Source organism: Zingiber officinale, chromosome 3A, assembly GCF_018446385.1.
Source record: "Zingiber officinale cultivar Zhangliang chromosome 3A, Zo_v1.1, whole genome shotgun sequence".
Taxonomy (NCBI): Eukaryota; Viridiplantae; Streptophyta; class Magnoliopsida; order Zingiberales; family Zingiberaceae; genus Zingiber; species Zingiber officinale.
The window spans coordinates 127712381-127725327 of NC_055990.1; the positions used below are offsets into that span (position 1 = coordinate 127712381).

General features: G+C 40.3%; 1 protein-coding gene across 1 annotated transcript in view; it reads left to right on the forward strand.

Moving 5' to 3' along the window:
- LOC122052412 (transport inhibitor response 1-like protein Os05g0150500) overlaps positions 1 to 12947 on the forward strand; it is a 34379-nt gene that overhangs the window by 11452 nt on the left and 9980 nt on the right. The window lies entirely within an intron of this gene.

Consider the following 12947-nt stretch of genomic DNA (forward strand, 5'->3'; position numbering starts at 1 on the left):
GCAACGACCCTATTTTTTCTGTTGGTGGCCATGGTGGTCGTGGGACTTGACTTGGACTTCGAGTCCAGCTACCCTGGTTTCCAGGCCGGAAGACTTGTGCCGTTCGGCCGTTAGCAGTTTTTCTGCTTGGGTCAGCTCGGACCTCAGCGTAGCATACGAGGGCCCTTCAGCCGGCGCCCCTCCAGAAATTTAGAGTTTCTTCAACTCCTCCTCCAGTTCGGTCAAACGATTGCTGACCGCGATGTTCTCCACCCATTGCTGCGTTCGGATGGGATAATGTTAGGAACCTGGTGAAGTCGTCATAATAGCATGTTAAGAAACATACCTCGGTGGCTTGCTGCATATGGCTGTCCGCCAGCTGACCGGGAGTTAATAATACTGAACAGGTTACAAGCCTTGTCAAGCAGCTGGAAGGGTTAACCTTGGGAAAAACAAGGGCAACAAAGAAGGAGCCTTTTTACGTATATCAAGATCCTTTGAAGATATACAAAAAGGAGAAAGAAAAATTGAATGGCAACAAGGAATAGACCGATAATTTCTGAACGATCTATTACTGAAACAACTGAACCTGTAACATCAACACAGGAAGATCAAATACGGAGTTACAGAAGAATGGCAAGACTCCGATATGAAGCACAACGAAGGCTGAGTAACTCAAGGGGAACAAGGACTCTGGAAAGTCAGTTAAACCCAGAAGCAGAACTGGAGTTATCCCAGAGACAACGAGCCTCATTAGTACTAGCTGAAACCTTGTATTCAACAAACTGGTCTGAACCAAGACACAGGGTATATCAGCACTATTCAGAAACTAGAGTATTAGTCACCGGTGGACAACAGAATCTTCCCCTAATCAACCAGGAAAGCTATACAAGACTGCGGCAGGAAGGTATGCAATTAATCCACCTTGGATTAGTTATGATTCGAATACATGCCTTGCACTGCAAGAATGCTGGAGTAAATGCTCTTGTAGTCCTTCGGGATACAAGATGGAGAGATGACAGGTCTATCATCGGTACCATGGAAGTTGATCTTTCAGGAGGTACGCAATTAGTCTATATAGCCCCAAATATGCTAATCAGCATAGAAGATTTCTACCATCATATTGAATTAGCCATTCAAACACATGGCTATGAAGAATGGAATTATGCATAATCAAACTTATTAATTACCAGGGGGCTTATTGGTAGACTAACTAATACAAGTTATGCTGGCTTTAGATATAATGTGCAGAATGTGGCAGATTATTTAGCTAGCACAGGAATACATGCTGTGGCAGCATCCCCCAGAACAATTACTGAGTTGCAAGGGATGAGATGGATTTTACAACCACCTGCTAACTCACAAATCAGAAATCCACAAGAGGTAAGAACCTCAATCTTAATGGATGGTTCAATTGCATTAGCATTCCAGGGATATCAATCAGCTAAAAAACCAGAAGCAAGGAGAATGAGCAACTTTGATATTGAAAGAATTGATAACGAGGGAGAAGAAAATTCGCTGGGGTATTTATAGATAATGACAACAGATGGGAAGATTTAGGACAGCCTGATACGAATCCCAGATGGGATACTTTAGGAGAACCCAGTGGAAGGTATAATTTCTATGTTAATTATGCTGCACCTCCTCCTGCTCCTTTTATCCCTCCTACCAGGCCCTGCTGGGATGATGATGATGATGATGAAGATAAGAAGGATGATGAAGCTGTTTTTCCCAGTATCTGGGAAGATACGCCTTGGGAGGATGATCCATATTTTAACCTGGAAGACTTACCAGTACCACCAGAGGAGGAATATCTAGAAGAAGATGAAGAGGAACGTGAAGCTTATTTTCTTGGGTTAGAAAACTTAGAAAATGATTACCGGAGTAAGCAACCGATTATATAATATGGAGGTTATTCTACAAATACCAGGAGTAAGCAACACCAAAATTCAGGCAATTCTGGATACAGGGGCAACAACTTGCTGTATATGTAAAAATGCGATGCCAAAAGAAGCATTTGAGGAAATTAATTATAAGGTCTTATTCTCCGGTATAAATTCTCAACAAGAGTCCTCAAAGAAGCTGAAGAATGGATACATGACTATTGATATTCACAAGTTCAGAATCCCCTTTATATATCAGTTGGAAATGAACTTAAAGGATGGTATTCAAATGCTTATCGGGTGTAATTTTATTAAATCCATGGCAGGAGGCCTTAGGATTGAAGGAACTGAGGTAACATTTTACAAGGAGATTACTACAATTAATACATCACCCGATGTCTTTATTTCAACTAAAGCTATACCTGAACTGGAATTAAATGAAGATGAATACCTGAATATTTATGAAGAATGTGCACCACAGCATGCTATGATGAATATTGATTTTAAATCTCGGTATTTCTCTACATCTCAAAGACTCAAGGAAGCAGGTTATATTGGGGATGATCCGCTCAAATATTGGTCCAAAAATAAGGTATTTTGTACCTTAGAAATTATTAATCCTGATTTAACAATACAGGGCAAACCTTTAAAACATATTACTCCTGCAATGGAGTCATCATTCAAATTTCATGTAGATTCTTTACTCAAATTAAAGGTTATTCGTCCTAGTACCAGTAGACATAGAACTATGGCTTTTATTGTTCAATCAGGAACAACTGTTGATCCAGTAACAGGACGAGAAAAGAAAGGAAAGGAGCGTCTGGTTTTTAATTATAAGTCCTTAAATGACAACACTTATAAAGACCAATATTCTTTACCTGGGATTAACCTTATTCTGAAAAAGATCGGCAATAGCAAAATCATTTCAAAATTTGATTTAAAATCTGGATTTCATCAAGTAATGATGGCAGAAGAGTCAATACCATGGACGACGTTTCTCGTTCCACAAGGATTATACGAATGGCTTGTAATGCCATTCGGTTTGAAAAATGCACCAGCTATCTTTCAGAGGAAGATGGACGAATGTTTTAAAGGCTGTGAAGATTTTTTAGTAGTTTATATTGATGATATTTTAATTTTCTCTGAAACTGAGGAACAACATTGCACCCATCTGAACAAGTTGATCAACATTTGTCAAAAGGAAGGGTTAATTCTTTCTCCTACAAAAATGAAGGTGGCGCAACCTGAGATAGAATTTTTGGGAATCATTATTGGTAATCGAAAGATCAGGGAACATATTATTAAAAAAATCATTGATTTTGATGAGAAATCCCTAAGAACCCTAAAAGGGTTACGGTGTTTCTTAGGGATTCTAAACTATGCCAGATCACACATACCAAACTTAAGCAAGATTCTTGGGCCACTCTACTCAAAGACATCGCCGCATGGAGATAGGCGATTCAAAGCTTCAGACTGGAAGATAATAAGGGGGATTAAGTCCCTAGTACAAACTCTCCCAGATCTTGAATTACCCCCTGAACATGCTTACATAGTTATTGAAACAGATGGAAGCATGGAGGGATGGGGAGGGGTTTGTAAATGGAAGATGGCGAAGTATGATTCTCGAAGAACAGAAAAGGTATGCGCTTATTCTAGTGGTAAATTTGCTGTAATCAAATCCACTATTGATGCAGAAATATACGCATGCATGCAGGCTTTGTCCGCTATGAAAATCCACTACCTAGACAAGAAGGAGATAACTTTGAGAACTGATTGCCACGCTATTATCAAATTCTTCAATAAATCAGCAAGCAATAAGCCCTCGCGTGTCAGGTGGATAGCATTCACTGATTATATTACAGGAACTGGGGTCAATATTGAATTTGAACATATTGAAGGAGCCAATAATGAATTGGCGGATGCCTTATCAAGAATAGTTCATCACGTTGTGGATAAAGTAACTTTGCCAAAGCACCAACTTCAATTATTGAGTCAAGTCTGTGACTCAATAGAAGAGACACAAGATGCCAATGACAGCACTAAAGATATTCTGGGAAGGACAATCAAAATCTTATTTTCAAAAGCGTTACTCACTAACGAAAGGAATTGAGCCTCGGGGAGCCGTTCCTTTTAAAAGTTTGGAATCTCTATAATGGAGTCTGTCTTGTCTATGTCAATAATGGAGTCTGTCTTAATGGAGTCTGTTTTGTAAAAAGGTTTGTAATGGCCGACAAAGGCCAATAATGGGGCAAGTAGATAGAAAAGACAATCAAGTGATAAGATTCGAAGGGAAAATGAATACCCAGCTTCGATCTTATCCCTTAGATTCATTTTCTATAAATAGCACCCTCTCGGCAGCTTAGAAGCACAAGCGAGCATCACTCGAAGTACTACTAAGCCTTAAGCCTTTCAGTCCGGTCCAGTGTGTAAGAGTGTATTGTAATTCCATCTATAAATATTTCCTAGGTTCAAGTACCCTTTGGGGTCTAGACTCAGGTTTTCCTCTTGTTAAAACTATGTTTCCCTTAAGCCTTTCAGTCCGATCCAGTGTGTAAGAGTGTATTGTAATTCCATCTATAAAAATTTCCTGGGTTCAAGTACCCTTTGGGATCTAAACTCAGGTGATACCAAAAGGGAAACGTAGTTTTAACAAGAGGAAAACCTGAGTCTAGACCCCATTGGGTACTTGAACCTAGGAAATTTTTATGTATGAAATTACAATACACTCTTACACACTGGACTGGACTGGACTGAAAGGCTTAAGGCTTAGTAGTACTTCGAGTGATGCTCGCTTGCGCTTCTAAGTTGCTAAGCGGGTGCTATTTATAGAAAATGAATCTAAGGGATAAGATCGAAGCTGGGTATTCATTTTCCCTTCGAATCTTATCACTTGATCGTCTTTTCTATCTACTTGCCCCATTATTGGCCTTTGTCGGCCATTACAACCTTTTTACAAGACAGACTTTATTACAGACAAGACGGACTCCATTATAAAGATTCCGAACTTTTAAAAGGAACGGCTCCCCGAGGCTCAATTCCTTTCGTTGATGAGTAATGCTTTTGAAAATAAGATTTTTTTTGTTCTTTCTTTATATCTTTAGTGTCAGTCATCATCTCTCTTTCTTCTATTTCTATCGAGTGCATCAATCAAAAGTCAGCTAATTTGCTTATTTGCTTATAAACGCGATGAACTATTCTTGATATGCAGGCCTGAAGCAATTCATTATATTCTCAAATCATATATTCTTCATTTCATGAACCCGGTCGTGAATATAACCTGAATGCTATCCAAGCGACACGCTGGCGCTTATTGGCAATTTTATTATCAAGAATTTTTGATAATATAACCGCCTCAAAGGATTTTCATAGCGGACAAAGCCTGCATGCATGCGTATATTTCTGCATCAATAGTGGATTTGATTACAGCAAATTTACCACTAGAATAAGCGCATACCTTTTCTGTTCTTCGAGAATCATACTTCGCCATCTTCCATTTACAAACCCCTCCCCATCCTTCCATGCTTCCATCTGTTTCAATAACTATGTAAGCATGTTCAGGGGGTAATTCAAGATCTGGGAGAGTTTGTACTAGGGACTTAATCCCCCTTATTATCTTCCAGTCCGAAGCTTTGAATCGCCTATCTCCATGCGGCGATGTCTTTGAGTAGAGTGGCCCAAGAATCTTGCTTAAGTTTGGGATGTGTGATCTGGCATAGTTTAGAATCCCTAAGAAACACCGTAACCCTTTTAGGGTTCTTAGGGATTTCTCATCAAAATCAATGATTTTTTTAATAATATGTTCCTGTAGCCTGATCTTTCGATTACCAATAACGACTCCCAAAAATTCTATCTCAGGTTGCGCCACCTTCATTTTTGTAGGAGAAAGAATTAACCCTTCCTTTTGACAAATGTTGATCAACTTGTTCAGATGGGTGCAATGTTGTTGCTCAGTTTCAGAGAAAATTAAAATATCATCAATATAGACTACTAAAAAGTCTTCACAGCCTTTAAAACATTCATCCATCTTTCTCTGAAAGATAGCTGGTGCATTTTTCAGACCGAATGGCATTACAAGCCATTTGTATAATCCTTGTGGAACGAGAAACGCCGTCCATGGTATTGACTCTTCTGCCATCATTACTTGATGGAATCCAGATTTTAAATCAAATTTTGAAAAGATTTTGCTATTGCCAATCTTTTTCAGAATAAGGTTAATTCCAGGTAGAGAATATTGGTCCTTATAAGTGTTGTCATTTAAGGACTTATAATTAAAAACCAGACGCTCCTTTCCTTTCTTTTCTCGTCCTATTACTGGATCAACAGTTGTTCCTGATTGAACAATAAAAGCCATGGTTCTATGTCTACTGGTACTAGGACGAATAACCTTTAATTTGAGTAAAGAATTTCCATTGCAGGAGTAATATGCTTTAAAGGTTTGCCCTGTATTGTTAGATCAGGATTAATAACTTCTAAGGTACAAAATACCTTATTTTTGGACCAATATTTGAGCGGATCATCCCCAATATATCCTGCTTCCTTGAGTCTTTGAAATGTAGAGAAATACCGAGATTTAAAATCAATATTCATCATAACATTCTGTGGTGCACATTCTTCATAGATATTCAGGTATTCATCTTCATTTAATTCCAGTTCAGGTATAGCTTTAACTGAAATAAAGACTTCGGGTGATGTATTAATTGTAGTAATCTCCTTGTAAAATGTTACCTCAGTTCCTTCAATCCTAAGGCCTCCTGCCATGGATTTAATAAAATTACACCCGATAAGCATTTGAATACCATCCTTTAAGTTCATTTCCAGCTGATATGTAAAGGGGATTCTGAACTTGTGAATACCAATAGTCATGTATCCATTCTTCAGCTTCTTTGAGGACTCTTGTTGAGAATTTATACCGGAGAATAAAACCTTATAATTAATTTCCTCAAATGCTTCTTTTGGCATCACATTTTTGCATATACAGCAAGTTGTTGCCCCTGTATTCAGAATTGCCTGAATTTTGGTGTTGCTTACTCCTGGTATTTGCAGAATAACCTCCATATTATATAATCGGTTGATTAATGATCTTTTGAAGGCCGAAAAAACCAACTCCTGACTCGGTTCAGAGTCATGACTAGGTTCAGGGTTATTTCTGTCAGTTGACCCGAAAGAACCAATTCCCCGTTCTGTTTCTTCAAGTTCATTTACCTCTAGTACCAGAGGTGTCATGATCTTCTCAAAGATCAATTGGGCTATAGAACTCCCATGTGCAAGAGATTAGGTAAATGTAGAAAAATTATGAATAAGTATGCATACCTCTCCCCGGAAATCTGAATCAATGACACCTGCATTGATTTCATAATTTAATCGAAAAGCCGCACCTGATCGTGGTGCAATACGAGCTTAATACCCTTCAGAGAATTCCAAGCTAATGCCTGTTTTGGCTAGACATTGCTGATGTGAAAGTATATGAATTTCCTCATCCAAAAATATATCATATCCTGCTGCTCCTTTGGTGCGTCGAACAGGTAATTTAGCAGTACCAGTTAACCTCCTTACTTTCAGAAGTTGTACATCTTCTTGTCGAATGACTGGTGTTCTGTCAATAATATTTCGTAAGTAAGTTGTATAATCCAAAAGTTCTTGGATTACCTTTTATTCCTTATGATAAGGAGGTATAACTTCAGTCTTCTTGAGCTTTAACGTTTTGTTAAGATAGAAAGGTCCGCATGCTGGGCATACTGTCATTTTACAAATTAAGCAATGTATTCTCATTGTATCAGTAGTTACCAGTTTGCATAATGTACAGCAGAGGTACTTGCTATCAGTGATTATTTGATTTTCTTCCCACTGGTGCTGATAGTTTTTCATTTTTTCTCCTACGAATACCTGGCTTCGCCATCCACAGTTTTCTGCGCCCAGCATATATATAGTATCCTGTATCCATGGTGTATCATCTAGGACCAGATTAATATAACTTGGACCAGCTTCTCCTTCAGAGAATGAACATATTGCATCAGAATCTGCTTCATTAAGATCAACAGAAATAACATCATAGTCAGAGGGTAGATCTAGCTGATCTAAAATTGATGCCCTAGCAATATTGCTTGTTTGTTTCTTACAGTCACGGGCAAAGTGTCCTGGTTCTCCACAAATAAAACACTTACACTTCTTTTGTTGATCAGCTTTCTTTTTCTTAAAAACCCGCACATGAGAATCATGGGATTTACCTTTATAGGTTTTAGCTTTTCTCAACCCAAACTTCTTTTGTTTGTTGTAGTATCCCAGTATGGGAATTTTGCTGCAGAAGGCTAGATCCTTCACACTCTTCTGGATTGCCGCCTTTTTACAGATTTTTGCCAAATATTGATAAGTAAAATGTATACGTGGAATTACACCAACCTGATTTGTTGGATACTTGGCTTTGAATGTTGCTTCAACTTCATTACCTATAATAGGTGGCATTTTTCTGAATAATTTGTCAGATAGTTCAGTACTAATAAACATACGCCCTGATTTCGCAGCCAATATTTTATAATCATTCAAATAATTAAATATATCCTTCATACTGTGGCATGTTAAGCGTTCTATATCAATGTAGGCCTGGTCCTGTTCTACTGTTGAACCCTGATATGGGTCCTCTAATAGAATTGACCTTCTAATTGCAGAGAGTATATTCTGCGTTTCACCGGCCATCTGAATCAGAGCTTCATACTCTGCGGCGTATGCCATACGCCATTGTATCCACATCTTTTTCTCATTTTCTCCTAAGAGATTTTCAATAAATTGGACCTTCTGGTTATTATCTAGCCATGTTTTCTGATTCACTAAGTTATTCGTTATTGATTCCCAACGAGAAATTACCTCAGTACCAATATCTTCTGGTAAAACAAGTATGTCACCATCATTGGTTTATGCAGATGGAAGAGTCCATGGCTGGTGATTGAATCCCCGTGGTTTAAATTTGCCATTAATTACTGGTGCCTCCACTTGGTCAATTCTATTACTGATCTGTGTTGGTGGATAATTTACCTGCCCCATCAAAGGTTCTTGTGGGGGGTTATATCTGGATATAGCGCTACTACTTGCCAGTATATTTTCATTAGTAGCCTGTTCCACTATACTTCTTAATATAGGATACTCCATTGATTCCAACTGCTCTAATAAAGAATTAGAGCCCATATGGGATGCTTCATCATTATGAGCTGCATAAGGTAACCAATCATTAGGTTCATTACCTTCATGTGAAGTTGTATCATCCTGAATAGAAAGCTCCTGAATTCCATTTACTGTATTCTGTACTTCTGGCCGTTGTTCCTCTGCTTGCTGTACTAGTTCCACAACATTTTGCCAATAGACGTCAGCTTCTTCATCACTATCATCCCACTGAGTAGTTGGATGTTCTTCCTGTAAAACAGAGGTAGGAGAAGTAATTGGGTAATCATTTTCTAAGTTTTCTAACCCAAGAAAATAAGTTTCTCGTTCCTCTTCATCTTCTTCTAGATATTCTTCCTCTGGTGGTACTGGTAAGTCTTCCAGGTTAAAATATGGATCATCCTCCCAAGGTGTATCTTCCCAGATACTGGGAAAAACAGCTTCATCATCCTTCTTATCTTCATCATCATCATCCCAGCAGGGCCTGGTAGGAGGGATAAAAGGAGCAGGAGGAGGTGCAGCATAATTAATATAGAAATTATACCTTCCACTGGGTTCTCCTAAAGTATCCCATCTGGGATTTGTATTAGGCTGTCCTAAATCTTCCCATCTGTTGTCATTATCTATAAATACCCCAGCGAATTCTTCTTCTCCATCGTTATCAATTCTTTCAATATCAAAGTTGCTCATTCTCCTTGCTTCTGATTTTTTAGCTGATTGATATCCCTGGAATGCTAATGCAATTGAACCATCCATTAAGGTTGAGGCTCTTACCTCTTGTGGATTTCTGATTTGTGAGTTAGCAGGTGGTTGTAAAATCCATCTCATCCCTTGCAACTCAGTAATTGTTCTGGGGGATGCTGCCACAGCATGTATTCATGTGCTAGCTAAATAATCTTCCACATTCTGCACATTATATCTAAAGCCAGCATAACTTGTATTAGTTAGTCTACCAATAAGCCCCCTGGTAATTAATAAGTTTGATTCTGCAGAATTCCATTCTTCATAGCCATGTGTTTGAATGACTAATTCAATATGATGGTAGAAATCTTCTATGCTGATTAGCATATTTGGGGCTATATAGACTAATTGCGTACCTCCTGAAAGATCAACTTCCATGGTACCGATGATAGACCTATCATCTCTCCATCTTGTATCCCGAAGGACTACAAGAGCATTTACTCCAGCATTCCTGCGGTGTAAGGCATGTATTTGAATCATAACTAATCCAAGGTGGATTAATTGCATACCTTCCTGCCGCAATCTTGTATAGCTTTCCTGGTTGATTAGGGGAAGATTCTGTTGTCCACCGGTGACTAATACTCTAGTTTCTGAATAGTGCTGATATACCCTGTGTCTTGGTTCAGATCAGTTTGTTGAATACAAGGTTTCAGCTGGTACCAATGAGGCTCGTTGTCTCTGGGATAACTCCAGTTCTGCTTCTGGGTTTAACTGACTTTCCAGAGTCCTTGTTCCCCTTGAGTTACTCAGCCTTCGTTGTGCTTCATATCGGAGTCTTGCCATTCTTCTGTAACTCCGTATTTGATCTTCCTGTGTTGATGTTACAGGTTCAGTTGTTTCAGTAATAGATCGTTCAGAAATTACCGGTCTATTCCTTGTTGCCATTCAACTTTTCTTTCTCCTTTTTGTATATCTTCAAAGGATCTTGATATACGTAAAAAGGCTCCTTCTTTGTTGCCCTTGTTTTTCCCAAGGTTAACCCTTCCAGCTGCTTGACAAGGCTTGTAACCTGTTCAGTATTATTGGAAATAGGCTTCTGCAAAAGCTGGTCAAGCTTCAAATTAATTTTGATAAGCAAGTCTATTATGGTATTATTTTGCCTGTTGATATCTTTATTTGTTGCGTCTTTCACTACAACAAAACCGGCTGCAGGTGAACTTATCTCGTCTGTGTTGTTTAAAGCATCATCATAGTCTTTAGTTTTTGATGAGGAGGGAAAGTTCATGATGTTGGTGCAACCTTAGGTCAAGGTTGACCTGGTTGACCTGACTCGAGTTGACCTGACTCGAGTTGTATTTTGATGTTTGACTTAGGAAGATTGTCGGTGCAACCTTAGGTCAAGGTTGACCTAGTTGAGTTGCATGTTGATGTTTGACACTCGTGGAAGAGTTGTATTCTTGATATGGGACAAGAATAGATGTTTGGGAGATTGTTGGTGCAACCTTAGGTCAAGGTTGACCTGGTTGACCTGGTTGACCTGATTCGGGAAAAAGTCCAAGTATGGGGACTTGGCACTGGAAAAGTTCAAACAGGAGCTTGGCACGCGAAAAGTCCAAGTATGGAGACTTGGCACGGGAAAAGTCCAAGTATGGAGACTTGGCTTGGAGATGGCACGAAAAGTCGGAGAGGGATGTTAGGCGTTGTGGACTGTGGTCAGAGAGGGCTCGGTGGGAAAGTTCCATGAGGAGAATCCAGGTAAAAGTCCCAGTGAGTGAAGCCGGGCAGGAAATCCTGGTGAGTGAATCCGGTGAAAATCCTAGTGAGTGAAGCTAGGTGAAGGTGAAAGTCACGGTGAGTGAAGCCGGGCAGTTGGGAAAACCTGGTGAGTGAAGCGGTGAAAACCTAGTGAGTGAAGCTAGGTGAATGAGAAAGTCCTAGCTGGATGTTAGGCGGTTGAAAAGTCTGGTGAGTGAAGCTAGGTGAGTGAAATCAGGCAGGAGAAAACCTAGTGAGTGAAGCTAGGTGAAAGTCACGGTGAGTGAAGCAGGAAAATCCAGATGGATCGAGGGTGATCGGACATCCGGTGATGGGAAGTCCAAGTAGGTCATGGAGTGATCGGATACTTGGTGCGGAGAGAAAAGTCTAAGTGGGTAAAGGTTGGCCGGACACTTGGCGGGAGTCTAGCAGTCGAGGGTGGCGGATGCTGGGTCTGATGTACCAACAGTCGAGATTGACGGATGTTGGTTTGGACTTGGTTTGGCGAAAACCATGATGGATCGATCGGTGATCGATCCGGTGATCTGAAATATTCGATCGATGCGGTGGCCGTCGATACATCGATGGCATCTTGTGTGTTAAGCGATCGATGCGTGGCCGATCGAGTCGATCGAAGCGAGCGAGGCGCGAGGGCGATCGGTGCGGGGACCGATCGGCCTGGCTGATCGGTCCCGGACCGATCAGAAGTCTGATCGGTCCGTGGACCGATCGGGGCGAACGGCGAGGGAGGAATGGAGTCCGTGGACCGATCACATTGATCGGTCCACGATCGGGCACTAACCGTTTGCGACGGCAGATTTCTTCTGTGTTTCTTCGTTTTCTTCGCAGGTTATAAAAGGAGGGCTGCTGCTGCGAGCCTCACTCTCTCTTCTTCCTCCTTCTTCCTGTTCTTGGTGCTGCTAAGCTTGCTATTGAGCTTTGTTGAGCCGCTTTGAAGCTTCGCGTGAGCTTCCTGCTGGGTCACCTGCTGGAGCGGCTGCTTCTTCCATCGAAGAGAAGGCAAGAAAGTTTACATTTGTATTGTACTTTATTTCTTGTTTTCCTTGTACTCTTTTCTTGCTGTTGCAAGAAGTTTCTGTGGTTTCTCCACCCGGAAGGAGAGTTTTATTAGCCGGTTTTCAGGGGACTCATCCGACGGATTGATTGGGTTCGTCCACCTTACGGACCCGAGGAGTAGGAGCATCATCTCAGAACCACGTTCGTTGTGTTAAGGTTTGATATTCTTCCTTTCGTTTCTAGTTTATTTTTCCATTGCTAACGAATTGTAGGAAGAAGCGAGTGATTTGGGCGGCTATTCACCCCCCTCCCCAGTTCGTGGGATCTAACAAGTGGTATCGAGCAGGTCGTTCTGATTTGGGAAACACCCGAGGGAGCACAAGCTAGAGATGGATCGACTCGGAGAGGACATCACGATTCCACCCTTCTACGATTGCGGCGACTTGGCGTTTTGGAAGGTAAGAATGAAATATTTTCTTATGA